The sequence below is a fragment of the Melanotaenia boesemani genome, chromosome 3, assembly GCF_017639745.1.
Source record: "Melanotaenia boesemani isolate fMelBoe1 chromosome 3, fMelBoe1.pri, whole genome shotgun sequence".
Taxonomy (NCBI): Eukaryota; Metazoa; Chordata; class Actinopteri; order Atheriniformes; family Melanotaeniidae; genus Melanotaenia; species Melanotaenia boesemani.
The window spans coordinates 12,480,249-12,497,974 of NC_055684.1; the positions used below are offsets into that span (position 1 = coordinate 12,480,249).

At 38.7% G+C, this 17,726-nt stretch overlaps 1 protein-coding gene across 2 annotated transcripts in view; it reads left to right on the plus strand.

The window, feature by feature from the left end:
- Window positions 1-17,726, plus strand: part of chd6 (chromodomain helicase DNA binding protein 6) — a 115,616-nt gene that overhangs the window by 10,118 nt on the left and 87,772 nt on the right. The gene's annotated exons all lie outside the window — the stretch shown is intronic.

Sequence of the window (17,726 nt, forward strand, 5' to 3'; positions counted from 1 at the left end):
CCATCCACCCATCCATCCATCCACCCATCTATCCATCCATCCATCCAGCCACCCGTTCATCCATCCATCCACCCATCTATCCATCATCCATCCACCCACCCATCCATCCATCCAGCCACCCGCCCACCCGTTCATCCATCCATCCATCCATCCATCCATCCATCCATCCATCCATCCATCCAGCCACCCGCCCACCCGTTCCTCCATCTATCCACCCTCCCATCCATCCACCCATCCACCCATCCACCCATCCATCCACCCATCTATCCACTCATCCATCCATCCATCCAGCCACCCACCTGTTTATCAGTCCATCCGTCCGTCCGTCCACCCTTCCATCCATCCATCTGTCTGTCTGTACGTCCGTCCATCAGCTGTATCTTGTGGCTTCGATAGAGGATTGCTTTGGTTAGAAGGATGCTGTGGTTTATGAGTTTTGGTCTGGTTTTTTGTTGGATTTCTGTTTTATTCCTGAGTTGCTGGACTTGTTTCCTGTTTTATTTAGTAGGTTCATCCCTTTCTGTATTCACCTCTGTTCACTTCCTGCTCATCACAGTTTCTTTTGTTAAATGCCTTCTTTTTTTTTTTTATTGTAATTGGCTCCATATGTCTATAGACTCTTGGTTTTCATCTTGTTGGATCATATTCAGGTCATTTTCTGTTCTTAGTGTTTCAATATTCTTCCAGTTGATTATCAGTTGTATTTTGCTTAAGTCTAATTACTAAAACAAGAGTTCATTACTTGCCTTCATCTCCAATCCTGCATTTGGGTCAATTTGCTTTCCTCTTGTTCTTGGCTTATCACATAGATCCCCCGTGATCTACCCTCCCAGTCCATCTTATGACTGACACAAGGAAGAACAACCACACTCTTGCACATGGCTACACTACTGTCAGCATACGTCTCAGGATTTTCGGAGGGAATCTATGCAGTTTTAGGCTGGCCTTACACCAGAAGACTTTTAAAAGATTTGCACAAAACTCTGAAAGACTACCAGCTCACATCTAAAGACCAATGTTTAGAGTCTTAAGTCTCAGCCTAGTCTCAGACTGAGATTTGACAAAGACTGAATCTATAGGGTCACTATTTACAAGACTGCAACTAGATTCTTTTAGCATTTTTTGTGACATGTTGGACAGTTGATATGGAATAGGGCTGATCTGCACACAGTAAAGCAAGCAAGGGGAGAGTTTCCCTCCAGGAGGGAATTACACATCATCATTATTAAGTCTGGCTTTGCATCTCCACCAGGTGTTACACCGACTCATCAGAATCTGGAAGGATGAATGAGTTTTTATTCTCTTATTTGTTAGATCATTATACTGTAACACATAAATGATCTACAGCAGACATTTACTTCTAATAACCACCCGCTCCTCTTTCTGGACGGTCCACCAACGACGTTTTATCACCGCTTCTTGTTCGTCTTTGTTTTTTTGGGTTTTTCTTCCCCTGTCCTTTTTTGCCGGTGGTCTGAATGTCGGGATTCCTGTTTCTGCCTTCGTCAGAGCTCATCTATTGGTTGATCGTGTTTCGTCACTGCGACTTGCGATAATATCCAACATTTTAGAAATTGTCGCAGATCCAAGACTGGAGAAAGATTGATGTTAAACAGCGCAGATTACCAGCTCACACCTAACGCCCGAGATGACAGGAGCGTGCTGTGACTCCAGTAAAACTTCCTAAAGATTTCCTAAAGACTTCCGTTTTTAGTCTGCGACCGTGAAAATCGTTTGGTGTGAGCCCAGCATTAGGCACAGCATGCAAACAGATAAACTTGTGCAGGCTGTAAAAAGAAATAAAACAAATAAAATATTCTATATTTACTGAGGAAAACATTAATGTGGAATATCTGATTGAAAGGACGTTAGAAGTTGAGAGGTGCTGTTTGCAGTCTTTACCACATTGCACATAGATGTTTAAATAATAAACATTACCTCCATGTAGGTCTTCACCGTTTGCAGGAAATCTGTGAAAATGTAGTAACAACATTTTCAGAGTGACGATGTGATTCATTAGGGGGGGGAATTGAGTGAGACCTTGAAAATAACACACAATAGTCTTCTGTTCTGTATGTTAGTGTCACAGCAGCAGAGCAGGTCAGCCGGATACTTGCTGTTAGAAAACTGTGTCATCAAAAGACGCTGCAGAAGTTTCGTGTAGCTCTAAGTGATGGAGGCAGCTGAGTTTCAGTGCATTATAACCTGGATGAGGATGTTCCTTTGTTTGTTCTTTAGATGGATCGTTGTTGCACCAAAGTCGGCACAGAGCGAGGAGGGGGCTGTGTTCCATTTTAAAGCCATGCCTGGCTCTCAGAGCATGCTAACTGCATGCATCAGGGAACACGGGGCTGAATCTGGCTCTGGTTTTAAACAGACGCCTGCTCCTTCTCCTCCTCATCCCTGAAGCAAGTTTTCTCCTGATGATTTGCAGCAATTCAGCTTCTCTTGTTTGTTGGAAGAGCGAGTGATCAAGCAATGGAAATACAGGTCACGGAAAAGGGAGCTGGTTTCTCAACAGAGACGGTCGGAAAGGTTTTCTGCTTCGGCATCCATCTTCTCAGGTTATAAAAAAAAAAAAAACCAAACTGGAAGCTGTTATATTTGGCAAAGATTTCCCTTGTTCATTACTGGGTTTCTGTTGTCTCTGGTGTTCAGTAAAGCACTGGGATGCACCAACTGAGCAGTTTTGGGTTTGACAGGCTTCACAAAAAACACGCAAACAAACAACAACAGCAGCAGCGTCTTGCATGTTAAACTGAGATTAACTTCATTTTCATTTGGACTTAATTTGCCCAAACATCTCAATTTGGAGCATTTTGTTTGTTTAAGGGAGATTAAGAGAAACCCCTGTGGTGTGAAGCAGGTTTATTTAAAGCTTAGAGTTGATTAGTCCTTATTTTTTTCATTTACGTACAGCTGATTTTTCCATTAAAGAGAAGTTGCAAATATGTTTGTGTTTTTTGGTTATTTCAACTCTAAACCAGGGCCTTCACAATGTAGATCATCAGAAAACAAGAGGAGTCAAAATTTAAAGTCCATAGCTCTTAGTTCAGTGTGTTATGTGCAGATTTGATGTTTAGGTCAAGGGTATTTTAAATTTTAACACCTTGAATAACCTGACTGATGCACAAAAAGACATCTGACTTTTAATAAAGCAAGCTTTAAAATAATCTTCAACTCGATGTTAATGAGCTGAAGTCATTTGTTATTAAATAAACCTGACATTAATTTATGATGCTATATTTTGTATTGTTCCTTGTATTTACACTGGCTTCCAGTCAGTCACAGAATAGATTTTAAAACCATTCTGCTTGTTTACAAATCCCAGAATGGTTTAGGCCCAGAATACATCTGTGATATGTTCAGAGAATATAAACCTAGCAGAGCTCTTAGATCCAAAGACTCTGGTCAACTAGTCCAGACCAGAGTCCAGACTAAACATGGAGAAGCAGCATTTAGCTGTTATGCTGCAAACAAATGGAACAAACTGCCAGTGGAGATTAAACTTTCCCCAAATGTAGACATTTTTAAATCCAGGTTAAAAACATTTCTTTTCTCATGCGCCTATGCATGAAATCTGCACGGTAACTTTTTTTAACTTATCTTGCTTTTAATCATTTTAATGTAATTTATTATTTTATTGTGATTATGTGTTGATTATGTGTTGATGCCTTTTACTATTCTAAATATCTGTAATATCTTTGTTTTATGTAAAGCACTTTGAATTGTCCTGTACATGAAATGTGCTATACAAATAAACTGCCTTGCCTTGTGCTGTGTGCAAGCTCATGAATGTGTTTGGATGGCAGCTGTTTTGTATACATAACCATTGACGTGTTTGTCAGTGTGGATTTTGCCATGAAAGGCTAAAAATGAGGAAGATGAGCGTTTTTTTTGACAACTGTAAGATTTCGCATTTTGTTTTTACATGCTCTTTCTCTTGCATAAATTTATCTCCTATTGCTTTTGGTTGCAGTTTGAACAGAACAGGAAGTCCAATTCAAATTTGCATGTCTGTTTCCCTTTTCTTGCACTTTTTGAGCATCCGTAATTACTTTAAATTCACAGTGTTGTAAATCTATCATCACCATTTCTTTGTCTTTCTTTTATTTATGTCAGGTTTTCCCTCAGTCTGGCCTTGTTTCTCTGTTTATTCTCTTGGTTTGTTCGTGTAAGCTATTATGCTATTTTGTTGTGGATTAATAAACCGCCTGACGCCTTCATCTGCCTACCCCCTGTCTGGTCCTGCATTTGGGTCCTGTCCTGTCCTTTTTTTTTTTTTTTTTTTTTTTTTTATCTGATTATCTTAATCCCTTAATTAAGGTAAATTAGGGTTGCACAGTGTGGTGGTTAGCACCGCAGCCTCACAGCAAGAAGGTTGCTGGTTTGAGCCTCAGCCGGGGGGAGTTCGAACCTGGGGGACTGTGGCCCTTTTGTGTGGAGTTTGCATGTTCTCCACGTGCATGTTTGGGTTCTCTCCGGGTTCTCTGGCTTCTTCCCGCCGTCCAAAGACATGCGTGTTAGGCTAATTGGTCACTAAATTCTCCCTAGGAAGTGAATGTGTGTGTGAATGGTTGTTTGTCTCTCTGTGTTGGCCCTGTGATGGACTGGTGACCTGTCCAGGGTGTAAGGGTGTATCCTGCCTCTCACCTGCTAAATGGTGGGATAGACTCCAGCTTACCCGCGACCCATAATGGACCAAGCGGTACAGAGAATGAATGAATGAATACCTTAACTGGACATTTGGTTCATATAGATGTGTATTCCTTAATCCTAATATGAAGTCCAAGTCCAGAGTTGCAACATCTGCTTATAATGAGCAGTGTCCTCTCAGTTAAACAACTTAAGGCTTGTTTTCATAGGTCTGGATGCTTGTTTCTGTCACAGATCTGGCAACACCAGCCCCTGCCGACTTTTCTGTGGAAAAGAACTGCTGTAAAAATAGACACGTTGGGAGCTGTTGGGGCAGTAGGTTTGAGGCATGTGGCATGACATATGTAAATTTTTGGAAAGATCTGTTGGATGTTTCATTTAAAGATGCATTACGTAACTTTCCAACCTTAAAACTCTGCGTTCCAGATTTGTTTGATGGCACAGTGATATCTTTCATGCACATTTCTGTAGCTGTTGCTGCTCATTATCGTTCTGAGGCTGAGAAACCGCACTATACAATTATTTTTATCTGGGATACTGCGTGACGTTGCAGCCAAGTTTCACTTCATGCACCACTTCACATGCTAGCAAATGGATATAAACAAACTGGTCATTTTGAATGTGCACCATGGCTGATTCAGCAAGGAAATGCAAGAAGACATTATTATTAGAGAGAAAAAGAAAGAGATACTAGAACAGAGCAAGACAGGAGCCAAGATAAGACTGTAGACTAAGAGAGCTCACGTACAGGTAGGATGCGTGATGGATGCCGAATTAGACGTCGTTAGGGGGAGCATGACAGGAAATTGCAAAAGTCTTTAATTAATATGCACTTCCTGGTCTCCCTTAACTGTTCTGGCTTCCTGACCTGAAAAATTAATCTCAGCACAAAATTTTCAAAGGCCTTTTAGTTTCTAGAAAGCACCAAAGCGTCAGAGTTTTGTTTTAATATAGTTTAGTTCTTATTAGGTTTCTGTTTCTTATGTTTTATTTGCTTACTTTTTTGAGTTAATCTTATTTAATCATGTGTGATACCAGGTGTTCAATCCTAATTGCCACACCTGCTCCTTGTTTGAAATGTTCTTCCTCAGTTTAAATACTCCAGGTTTTTCCAGATCCTCGTCTGTCTGACCTCAGTTTGGCGTTGTTGGTTTGACCTGTTTCATCCGTTACTTTTATTCACACATTCTTTGGATTTCATGACACTTTTGTTGATTATCGACAGTCTTTTGGTTATGACGTTCTTATCACTTGCTTATTCTAGTGTGTGCAACCTGCTGAAAGGATGTGGACTCATCATCCCACATTAAAGTTGGAACTAAACCATAAAATATATTTATAGAAATTGTAATAAACAGCATTAATAAGGGATGCCCCCTGATCCAAACCAGAGTGATTTAATTAAAGATATTGTAGTTTTAAATTTTATATACACAAACTGTTCCACAAACAATTTAATGATATAATTAAACCCTTGGAAATTAATGAAATGTTGGTCAATTCAGCTAAAGAAAGACATTTGTGATACTGAGTTGACCTGAGAGTTATAATAATTTTCAGCAGTCTTTTTTTTTTTTAACCCTGCACATTTAAAATTGATTCACAAAATAAAGAAATTATGGTATATAAAATCATAAAATTGAGCTATATTGTAAAATCTTAAATGTTATCTAAATGTATGCTTACAAATATGCTATTTAGACTAAATATACTATTTTCCTTGGTTTAGACTTGACTATGATTTTACCAAGGTGTGACTTTGAACACTTAAATGTAATTACAGCGTATCTGTGACTGTGACTGTGCAGCAGGCCTCCAGAGTCTAATTTTCCTCCATAAGTCAAGTGGAGAAACAGTGGTAATGGTATTTCCTGTTAGTTAGAGAGGAAATATTTCTCTTTTAATAATGAGTTATTACTCAGTAGTACAGCTGTAGTGACATACCTAAGTGTACATTATCAGTCATCATGGTGTCCTCAGGTTAAGTTTAAAATAAATAACTCTTAACTGGCAGTTTGATTAGACATGTAGAAAATTGATATTTTAAGATTCACCCATCCACTGCAGGCATGTTTATCACAACTACAGATCACATGACATGTTCAGATAAATTCATTCATTCATTCATTCATTCATTCATGCATTCATCTGAACTACTTCATTCATTAAGGGTCGCAGGGAAGCTGGAGTCGACCCACCATTTTAACAGGTGAGAGGCAGGGTACACCCTGGACAGGTCACCAGTCCACTGCAGGGTCATTCAAGCTCACACTCACTCCTTGGGAGAGTTTAGAGTAACCAGTTAACCTGACATGCATGTCTTTGGACGGTGGATGTTCAGAGAAACTGTTCTGGAAAAATAATTGTGTGAGAAAACTCTGACTCTTTGTTTTGGTGTTGTACCTGAGAGTCCCTGAGCAGGTTGATGAAGCTGTTAACGTCACAAATCTCATGTCTGAAATGGGCAGGGGGGTCTCTATGGCAACAGGAGATAAACTGACAACAGTATGATGCGGTCTTGTCCTATTTTCATACTGCGTCTCTTTCTCTCTGTCTTTATTCCCCCCCACCTAACTCATGTGACCCATCCTTGCACGTGATGAACGAAATGCAACACGGTCCTGAACATCAATGCCTCTGGGTGTGCGTGTGTGTGTTTAGAAAGTATTAACCTGATCAGCCTTATTAGATTGTTTCGGTCACTCTAAATGCATTTATTGATGAAGTGTTTCTGCACTGCATTTCCAGAGATCACCTGTCAGTCATTATTGTGTGTTTTTCTTTGTTCTCTTTTGTGTTTGTACTTTTTCTCTCTGTTCTCAACCCTGAATATCAGCCACCGGCTACATTTTTTTAGTTTTTGGGTCAAATAAAATACTATAATTATCAAATCATATATGGCATATTGAAGGATTTGGTTTAAATATGTTCTATGTCTAATTCTAAAAAACAAATCTCATACACACATATTTTATTCCCATTTGGACATAAACAACATTTCAGATGTTGAAACTGGGATATTTGAACATTGACAAAGGACAGTGTTCCCATCATCTATAGTATTTAATGTATTTGATAAAACTTAAGAGTAATCATAAATGTGTAAAAGAGTTTATTGACCAGTTGGTGGAAAGATCATTACGTCCGCCAAGATGGAGTTTATGTTTTCAGCGGTGTTGGTATGTCTTTCTGTAGCAACATAACTCAAAAAGTTACAGAAAGTTATAGAAGGCTTTTGATGAAATTTTCAGGAAATCTCTGAGATTGAATAAGAAACAAAGATTTTGGGGGTGATCTGGTTCACTTCCTGGATCCAAGACTTTTTTAAAAGATTCTTTTCAGGTGCAGGGCAGGCACAAACATCAGTCAACTTTCCGGGTCTTTAGCCAGTAAAAACATAACGTTCCTGAACGTCGCACCACTGGATTTTCAGCGTTGATACTCACTGATTTTTCTTTAATTTTCATAGAATTTCCTTTAAAAATGTCAAAAAGTTGTGTTGTGATTGGCTTCCATGAACATTGTTGTTCCACAAACAACAAGAGGTCGTTCTTCTAACTACTGAAAAGACACAAAAGCCCAGAAAGATATCTGGCTAGCGGCTATCAAGCATGTCAATGCTGAGGGTACACCTGGGATTATGTTGTATTGTTCAGATAATTTTATGAGTGGAGAGTAAAAAAATTATTATATTACTGTTTAAAACTTGTTTTTGTGTAGATGACTAAAAACCATGAAATGGTTGGTAGCAGTAACAATAACAAGCATCTGTTGGTGGTTTTTGTCAAGTTCTCGAGGTTTCATGTTAGCCGCTCCATCACAATGTGACGGTGGATAGACATGAGGGCATTTCTTCCATCCTACTGCCACTAGTTTCACCTCATATCTTTTTTTTTTGCCTTGACACAGGCTATCAATGGATGCTGTTATGATGCGCGGTTTGGTTTACCTGCAAACTGTTCGTGGTCTGGGTTGGAACATGGGTTTGCGCCTGCCCATTGGGAGATCGGCATAATTTTGCCATTAGAGCTTCTAACTCTAAAACTATCGCACACAGTTATTGGCAATAAATAAATAAAACAATGGCTCGGTGGAGGTTTGCTTTGCCTGAGTGTTTCTAGTTTCTTTTGTTTTAATGTTTGCTATTTGCAGCTCTGACTTTTGATGTGTGCAGTAAACCTTGTGACTCATTAATCACACTCAAAATCTCTTTATTGGCTGAAAACAAAATGTCTGCAAGGATTTAGTATCCCGCTTTTACAGACCGGTATATTTCAGATCTAAACTTCTTTGCTGATGCTGCTGTTACAGGGAGACAGGTGGTGGGAGTATCTGACTGCTGCTGCAGAGCTGGGCTCCTCACATGTCATTTTATCAACCACGTGTTAAGTAGCAATGGCCAGGTTCTGCTGAATGTCATGTACTCTGTGTTGAAATTGTGAAGAACAGCTGACATTTACTTGAAGCAGTGATGCTGCTTACATGCTGTGGACAATAAGTGTTCTAGATTTACTTAAGTTCCTCAGGAAGGGATGGATAGATGGGTGAAAGAGGGGTGCACCTTGTATTGGTCCAAGTAGGCTGGTATGGTAAACACAACAAAAAACAAGCAGCCACAGGGATTCTTACAGGTTCTTCACACACACATTCCATAAAAAGGTTTGAATTGTGAAACTTCTGTAATGTTGTCATTCCTTCTCACATTTTATTATTATTTTTTTTAACTTGTCCTGTCCAGTATTGTAGCAAACAGAATGATGGTCTGGCTGCTGTGTTGTGCCAAACAAATTTGCTTTGCCAAGGGGACCTTAATGGGTATAAGGCTCCTCTTGAAAGTCTCATTTTCTATTTCTATATTTATTTAAATATATTGTTTTATCTTATTTATTTGGATTTATGGAATTTCTGTAATCTTGCTGGACCTGATTTGAAGGGACAGAAAAAAAGAAGATAAGGAAAAAGGAAAGTAGAAAAAAGGAAGAGGAGACTAAGATACAGTAGATAGACGCAGCCACCCTTCAATCCAACCTAATACCAGACAACCAACTGTTATGCCTGTACAGAGAGTCGGGTCAACCCCTCGATGAGGGATTTTACCGACTGTCTGAGACCAGCGTTCTCTGCAGCCAGAGTTTCCACCTGCTTCTGGCTGAATTCCAGTGATTCACATAACGCCTGGAACTCTTTGTGGAGAATTTCCACCAGGTTCAAACACACATCAAAACTACTAGGTTTCTTATCTGTAGAGATAAGAATGTCAGTTGAGTCGTTCCCTGGTGGTGAAATAGCTCCAGGTGAATCCTCATGTCGCTGTCTTTTGGCCTTGGATGAGGTGGAGGGGGTAGATGTTTGTGTTGGCTATCTCCATGACGATTCTTAGTCGTAGCACCGATCTAGTCTTACATTTCAAAAACCTTCTGGTGTTGCTGATACGAGAAAAAGTTTTTCAGGTGTGCAATATATATATATATATATTTAATTAATTTTTGCATTCTTGCTTGCTTGCTGGTCGTGCCTCGTATGAGTCTAAAAACCAAGGGTGACACAGCTGCTTCACAGTTGCCCCAGGACAATGGAACGCTCTCCGCTTAGATCTGTGAACTACTGACTTAGTGGAGCTTTTTAACGGGAAACTCAAATCGCATTTATTTGCAACAGCTTTTACTTAATTTGTCTTGTGTTGTTGTTTTTAACATGTATGTACAGCACTTTGTAATTCTATATCTCAAAAGGTGTTTTATAAATCAAGTTTTACTTCCACACTAGTACCAGGTTAGGTCCACTTTTTACTCCGAAAGTGCTTTAATTCTTGGTGTCATAGATTCAACAAGGTGTTGGAAACATTCTTCAGAGATTTTGCTTCATATTGACATGACAACATCACACAGTTGCTGCAGATTTGTTGGCTGCACATCCGTGATGAGAATCTCTTTTTCCATTACGTCCCAAAGATGCTCTATGGGATTGAGATCTGGTGATTGTGGAAGCCGTTGGAGTCCAGTGAACTCATTGTCATGTTCAACAAACCAGTTGGAGATGATTTGAGTCAGGTAGGCTTTGGTGTTTTAAACCATTTTTAGGTGGTACTAAGGGGCCCAAAGTGTGCAAACAAAATATCCCCCACACCATTACAACACCAGCAGCTTGAAGTGTTGATCCAGCGAAGGATAGATTCATGTTTTCATGATGTTTCCATCAAATTCTGACTCTACCGTCTGAATGTGGAGCTGAAACGGAGACTCAACAGACCAGGAAATGTTTTCCCATCTTCTGTTGTCCAATGTAGGTGAGTCTGTGTGAATTGTAGCCTCGGTTTCCTGTTCTTAGCTGACAGAAGGAACCCTGGTTGGTCTTCTGCTGCTGTAGCCCATCTGCCATCGGTGGTACAGAACATAGTTTTAAAGTGTAAAGACTACAAGGGTATTCACTAGGGCTGCAACGGTTATTGTCGGCAAAAAAAAACAAAAAACTACAGAGTGAGACATCGTCTTCTTTTTTTTATCTCTGCTGAGAGTTGCACGTGCGCAATAAAGTCTGCCAAGGAAAAAATATGTTGGCGGTCCAGGGAGGAAAACGGCGGCGGAGAACGTTAAAAGTCTGGGATAACTTCACGTTAAACTTACAAAATAAATTAAGTACATGTGAGAATGTGAGTGGACCTTGTGTACCACGGAAGTACGTCTGCAATGCTCGAACATTTAAAAAAGAGGCACGTCGGACTTACTTAACAACCTCATGCAAGATTTCAAAGCCGAAAGTGAAATAAGATCCATATATAATAATCATGACATACATAATCCGATTGGTCGACTAGTCGCTTTAATAGTCGGTGACTAATCGACCATCAGAATAGTCATTAGTTGCAGCCCTAGTATTCACAGGCCTTGGTATCCCTACAGTTAGGTATCCCCCTCCCCATTTTTTAGTTTTTAAATGTGAATCTTATTTTTCTAACCTTACCACTGATAAATGCTTCAGTAATAGAAAATTTACAGAAATATGCTATTTTAAAAAAGTAAGTTTATTTACTATTTTAATAAAGTAAAAAAAACGTTTGTGTTTAAGTTGAAATACTAGTGTTTTTACTACCATAAATCAGCTATTTAAACTGGGTTAATCATCTCTATCTACAAAAAGGACTTTACCTTTTCCTAACAAGTCACCTGATCCCTCATCAGGATTCTGCATCTGTAGTAACGTGTAGTAACGTCAGAGTGTAAAAAGGAAGAAGCTGATTGAGAAGATTTACTGATGACAGCCTGTGTGGTGAATAATGTTGGGCATGTTACCATAAAAAAAAAAAAATTACAGCTATTAGTTCTTGCAAAATTAACTAAGTTAGTAACGATGTTACATCATTACAAGAGTAACTAAGTACTCAGAAAGTAATGATTCCTTTACCTTTTTTTTCTTTAAATAAAAACAACGTTACTTTTACCAGAACTTCAAATGTATCTGGATGTTCACTTATTCATAATAAAACCGAATATTAGATCTGACTAATGATCGAAATGGAAACCGAATAGAATAGATTACTAACCGAAAAACCATGGACACTAATCTCAGGCTGCCGGATGTCGAGGCTCCCTCTCCTCATCAGGCGAGGAGCGTCCAGCTGTTTACAGCCACCATGAAGAAACTCTTTGTTTCTGGTCTTAATGAACATTTTTCATAATGTTTTTGTCTTTTATCTCTGGAAGGGAAAACTGATGTCTGTGATTCCAGATTAAAACTCTTCCTATGTTTCCTCTGGATGCGCTATGGTTATGTATGCATCCATGTTCGGCTGCACACAGTCTACCATGACATTTTACCCTTCCTCTATCGCTCGTAATCAATTAGGCTATGTGGTTGTTTCTCCCCCTGAGTTCCCGGTCAGATGAAGACAGAAGTGGTGTACAGAATAATACTGTAACGCTATATGCATCTTCAGTGTTAACTATTAACTGAATTCAGGTCGTGGGTAAAAGAAATAGATCTGGCTCAAACATATGACACTGTTTTATTCTTAGCTTGCACCTGGTCACAACACAACATGGCAACTCTTCTACTCAAACAGTGAGTGTATTCTACAGTTTCAACCAAATCACTCTTCTTCACTGTAGCAGCATGCCGAAAACACCGGCTCTGAGGGGACTGATACGCAGGTACCTCCATGCTAACATCGAGTTGATGCAGAGCAGGATGCACTGCCTATAACCAGGGTCAGAGGAGTCATTTTTCAAATCAAACTGGTCCCACGTCACACTTCGCCGTGACCTCTTCATGATTGGGCTACTTTTGAAATGCACAGAAACTCGCAGGTAACTGAGTAGGCTCGTGGCATTTTTTTCAGACATTGCCCTCATGTGGTAAAGTGTTTAACCCTTTGGTGCATAGTGTCCACTAGAGTGGACACATATTTAAAGGCTGTTTTTAAATGTATGCATGGGTGTGGATCGTACATTAGCAACTTCATTGGACATTAGTGAGTTACCAATACTCTGCCACGCATAAAGAATAAATGCATTTGATATAGTATATATATATACATTGTAATTACCAAGTTTGCCTCAGTGATAAACAGGACAAGAAAATGATCCAGGTGTTTTTATAGAAAATTTATATTATATTAAGATGACAAGATATTAGTTTATAAATATTTTCATAGATCAAATTGAAAAATCAACAAACTCAGTAAAAGTTAAAATGAGCTTAAAATACAGAAAAACATCAATGTGCATGTCTGTAGAAGTAAAATATTTTATTAAAATAAATGTGGTGCTGTTTTGTAATAATTCATGCACCAGAGGGTTAATTACTGCCACATAGTAAAATTCACCGCATTCCTTCAAGACTAACACTATGCAGCCGAACATGATATTTTTAAAAATATATCATTAAATAATTAATTAATTATGCCCATCCCTACTTCTGTTTACCCAAAACAAAAATCTTAGAATAGCAAGATCAGCTTGACATGGCGGGCCACATAGATGCAGCGTACTGTGCGTGATGTCATGTCTTCTGTGTGCAGGACACTGAAGTCTGATGGAGGACACATTCAAATTATAATGCCAACAACTACAGAAAAAAAATTGGATCTCAGGATCCAAGTAAGTTTAAGGTTAACAGAAACAAGAAACTGATTGGGCTTGTATCATCTTCAGTCCAGTCCACATTAGTAATACCTCTACATGAGTTTCCATAAACGTTACAGAAGCAGTTTGAAATAATTCTGTTCAAGTTATTTTTGTGTGTTTCCACTGTAGCTGCAGTGAAAGTCGCAGCTCCTGTTATTGTACATCTTCTCTGCAGCACCGTTTCCAGCACGTGATTCCCAACCAGATACTTAGTTTAGAAACTCTGAATGCCGTCCTGGTTATCGGGCCACAAATGACACACTGCTCTGTTTTCTGCAGCAGGCACACAAGCAGACAGCACAGCAAATACATGTTACATTGGTTCTCCCAGTGCCACCTCTTTTCTTAAGTAAATAACACTCCAAAACATTTGTGTGTGTGTCGAGGCTGAGCAGCGATGAATCATCAGGTAACTATTTTAGATTCTGGGAGTGAAGTTGGTATAAATAAGTTAAAATTCACTAACACTTCATCTTTGTGCTCTGGATCTTCTCAACTTGCTGGTTCAGTTTAATTTCAGCGGGGCTGATAGTAAAGATGGTAATGAAGCTGATATAAGGACAGAACCACCAATAATATGTTAAAACAACCATTTTTAAGTTCATCTGGTTTCAGTGTTTTTTAATCCGCTTTCCTTCACAGTTGTGGGTGTTTGTTGTTATTCTAAACATGTGAAGGACGAGATACTGTGAATGAGTGATGAGTGAATTTTTAGGGTTTTCTATTTACAAATGCAGAGCAGTCCTTTTTGAATTGAGATGTGAAATAGTTTCCTTCCTGTCACTGCAGCACTGTGCAGAATTACAGGCAGCAAGAAGAGTTTGTAGATGTTTCCATGTAAACACAGAAAGACATATGCTGGTTCCTTCCACACAAGAATAGTTTTACTTCAGTTTCCACAGGTGCATCTTTCAGGTCTCATTCCAAAATGTTTTTCCTGGTAAAAGAGCACTGGTTGGGCATTAGGAAAAGCTTAATCTCAGCTTTTTCCTTAAATAAAAAGCATTCCAAAGCTCTGGCTAAGATAAAACTGGTACAGTTGTGACTGAAGGATCCACTCCTACATTCAGACTTATTGTGTGAATGTGTATCAAATGAGCGCAGCTTTGGATAGACAAATCGTGGAAATGAAGTAAAGATGTTCATCATTGGCATGCATCAAGCAGAGAGAACATCTAAGGAGATGCAGAAACTACTAAAATGAGCTAAAGAACTTTCCAGCGCAGTATTAAAAACTGGAACAGTAGTGAGGAACTATCATCATTGAGGAAGAAATCTCAGAATATCACTTCAACGTTTGATTAAATGTTTAATAATGAAAGTAAGAACATTTCTACACGCACAAAGCAAAGGGGACTCAAGGAATTAGGACTGAACAGCTGTGTAGCCATTTAAAAAAACACTCAGGGAGGCCAACCAGAGAAAAAGAGTTCAGTTTGCTAGGGTCTATAAATTTTGGACTCTAGAGCAATAGAAGATCATGGGTCTGATGAGTCCAGATTTACCCTGTTCTAGAGTGATGGAGCATCAGGGTAAGAAGAGAGGCAGATGAAGTGATGCACCCATCATGCCTAATGTCTACTGTATAAGCCTGTGGGGGCAGTGTCATGATCTGGGATTGCTGCAGTTGGTCAGGTCTAGGTTCAGCTACATTATGTCTGCAAACATGAGGCCAGCTGCATAACTGAATATACTGAAATCAGTAAAAAAAAAATTTCTTCCATGATGGCATGGGAATAGTCCAGTGATGAAAATGCCAGGATGATCATGAGGCTTAGATTGTGAAAAAGTGGTTCAGGGAGCAGGAGACATCATTTTCACACATGGATTGGCCACCTCAGAGTCCAGACCTGAATCCTGCTGAGAATCTTCGGGAGGTGCTGTGCAGTGATTGGACTCTCCCAGCATCCATCCAAGATGTTGAAGAAAAATTAACGCAACACTGGATGGAAATAAATCTTGTGACATTGCAGAAGTTTATCGAAACAATGTCAAAGCTAAAGGCAGTCCAACAAAATAATGAGTGACCTTTAATTGTAGTGGTGTCTTTTATTTATTTATTTATTTTGGCCAGGCAGTGTATTTTAAATATTTATTATATTCTAGCATTCTTTATAGAAAAAAACACACTGCAACAGTATTTCATCTTCAGCAGATTGAAGCTGCAACTTGAGGAAAGAGGAAAATAAAAAAAATATTGTCTATTTTTTTAGCCTTTACAGCAGATCTGGATCTAAGAGACTAATTATGGTAATTTTCCTTAACTATCCATCAATAGGAAGATTTTGTTTGTTGTCTTCAACCACAATTTTGCAAGCAGAAAAGATGGAGTTAAAAGTTGCATCTTCCTGGAGAGACTGTGATGCTTCATAAAAGAAGTGAATCTAATTTGAGTTTTGTAACATTGTTGTAATAAAAATCCCTGATCAATGTCAATAATTGGGTTTAACAATTAACGATCCAATTGCATTGATCCAAATTTAAAATATGGACCAAACATCAAAACAGTAATAATTTATAAGATTAAGAAAAAACATTGCAAACTGTTTCCAGTTTCTTTCTTAAACAACCAAAATATTGGATTTAATCTGATGAGGAAAATGAAATCCAAAGATGTGGTGTGTAACTATCTTGGTTATTATAACTAAGGTGTAAACAAGGTTTACATGCTGTAATGTCTTGTAGAAATTTATTCTTTCAGTTTTCTTTTCCATGATGTGAACATTTCAAAGCTGAACATCCAGAATGAGGCTCAGTCTGTGTTTGTTCAAAGAACAGATTGTCTTTCATTTCGAATGTGATTAAGTTTAGGAAGAAAATTAGATTTTGATATCTTTGTTAAATCAACTTGTAATATTTTCTCATATAGATTACAATCAAAATTATATCATGGCAGAACTTGTGATATTGGCAAAAGTTGACTTGTTATGCTTTGAATCAGGATGATATTGGATTTCCACCTTTATCCAGGTGGATGGGATCTACATAGCAGCTACAATTGACATGTTCTTTCCTTTTGTCATCTTTAAATGTGGATATCCTTAATGTTAAATTAGTGCCTATTAAAAACAGTATTTTACCTTTAAATAAACTCGTCCTGCCTCCAGTCAAAGCTCAGATGAAGGCCCTCAAAGTTCACTTTAATGTTTAAAAAGGATTATACTCAAATTGTTCATAGAGCTTTAGCGTATTTTTCTTAATTTTATACTAATTTCACGTATTTGTATAATTTTTTTTCCATCCATGGCTGCGATGGTGTTGGTCATCTTGATCCACCTTCTTCCTTCATAGGCTGTACCTGACATCTGACATGTGTCCTCCAGCTTTCCCGGTTTTTCCTGAGGTTGTGGAGGGTGCCGAGCTTAATTTCAAGCATCCTTTGTGCTCCAACACACCGTCTAAGGGGCGGCATCAAATGGCTCTTGTTGCCACTTCAGTGGCAGCTTTACCTCAATATTATTTGCAGTAAATAGTTATTTGGTCCACTTCTGACCTTTTAAAACCGAGGCAACTCTGGACAACAGATACAGCTCCTTCTTTCTGTGTCGTCATGTTTCACCTTCAATTTCTGAACTTTCTACATCCATTTTCACCATTTAGCATCTCCAGTAACACAACTGCTCTGCTGCATGTTTAATGGTGCAGCAGTGAAAAATGTCCCCCCTCAAACAGTTTTCTTCCGAGCCACATTCCAAACATTGATTAGGCTGGTTAAAACCAGTGTTAATGTAAAAGACAGTGTTATGTTTTTACATTTTCTTCTTTATAAACCAGTATACTGCCCTGCACTATAGTAGTCCATCGTGGACATTAGCGAGATGACTTTTCTGCCTGCAGTAATCTCCAGTATTTTTGCATTAACACACAAAACGTAGCTAAATCCAGCAGTCAGACATCCTATTGTAGGACCACGATGTTTCTACTCTAAAGTTTCTTTTTTAAAAGTTT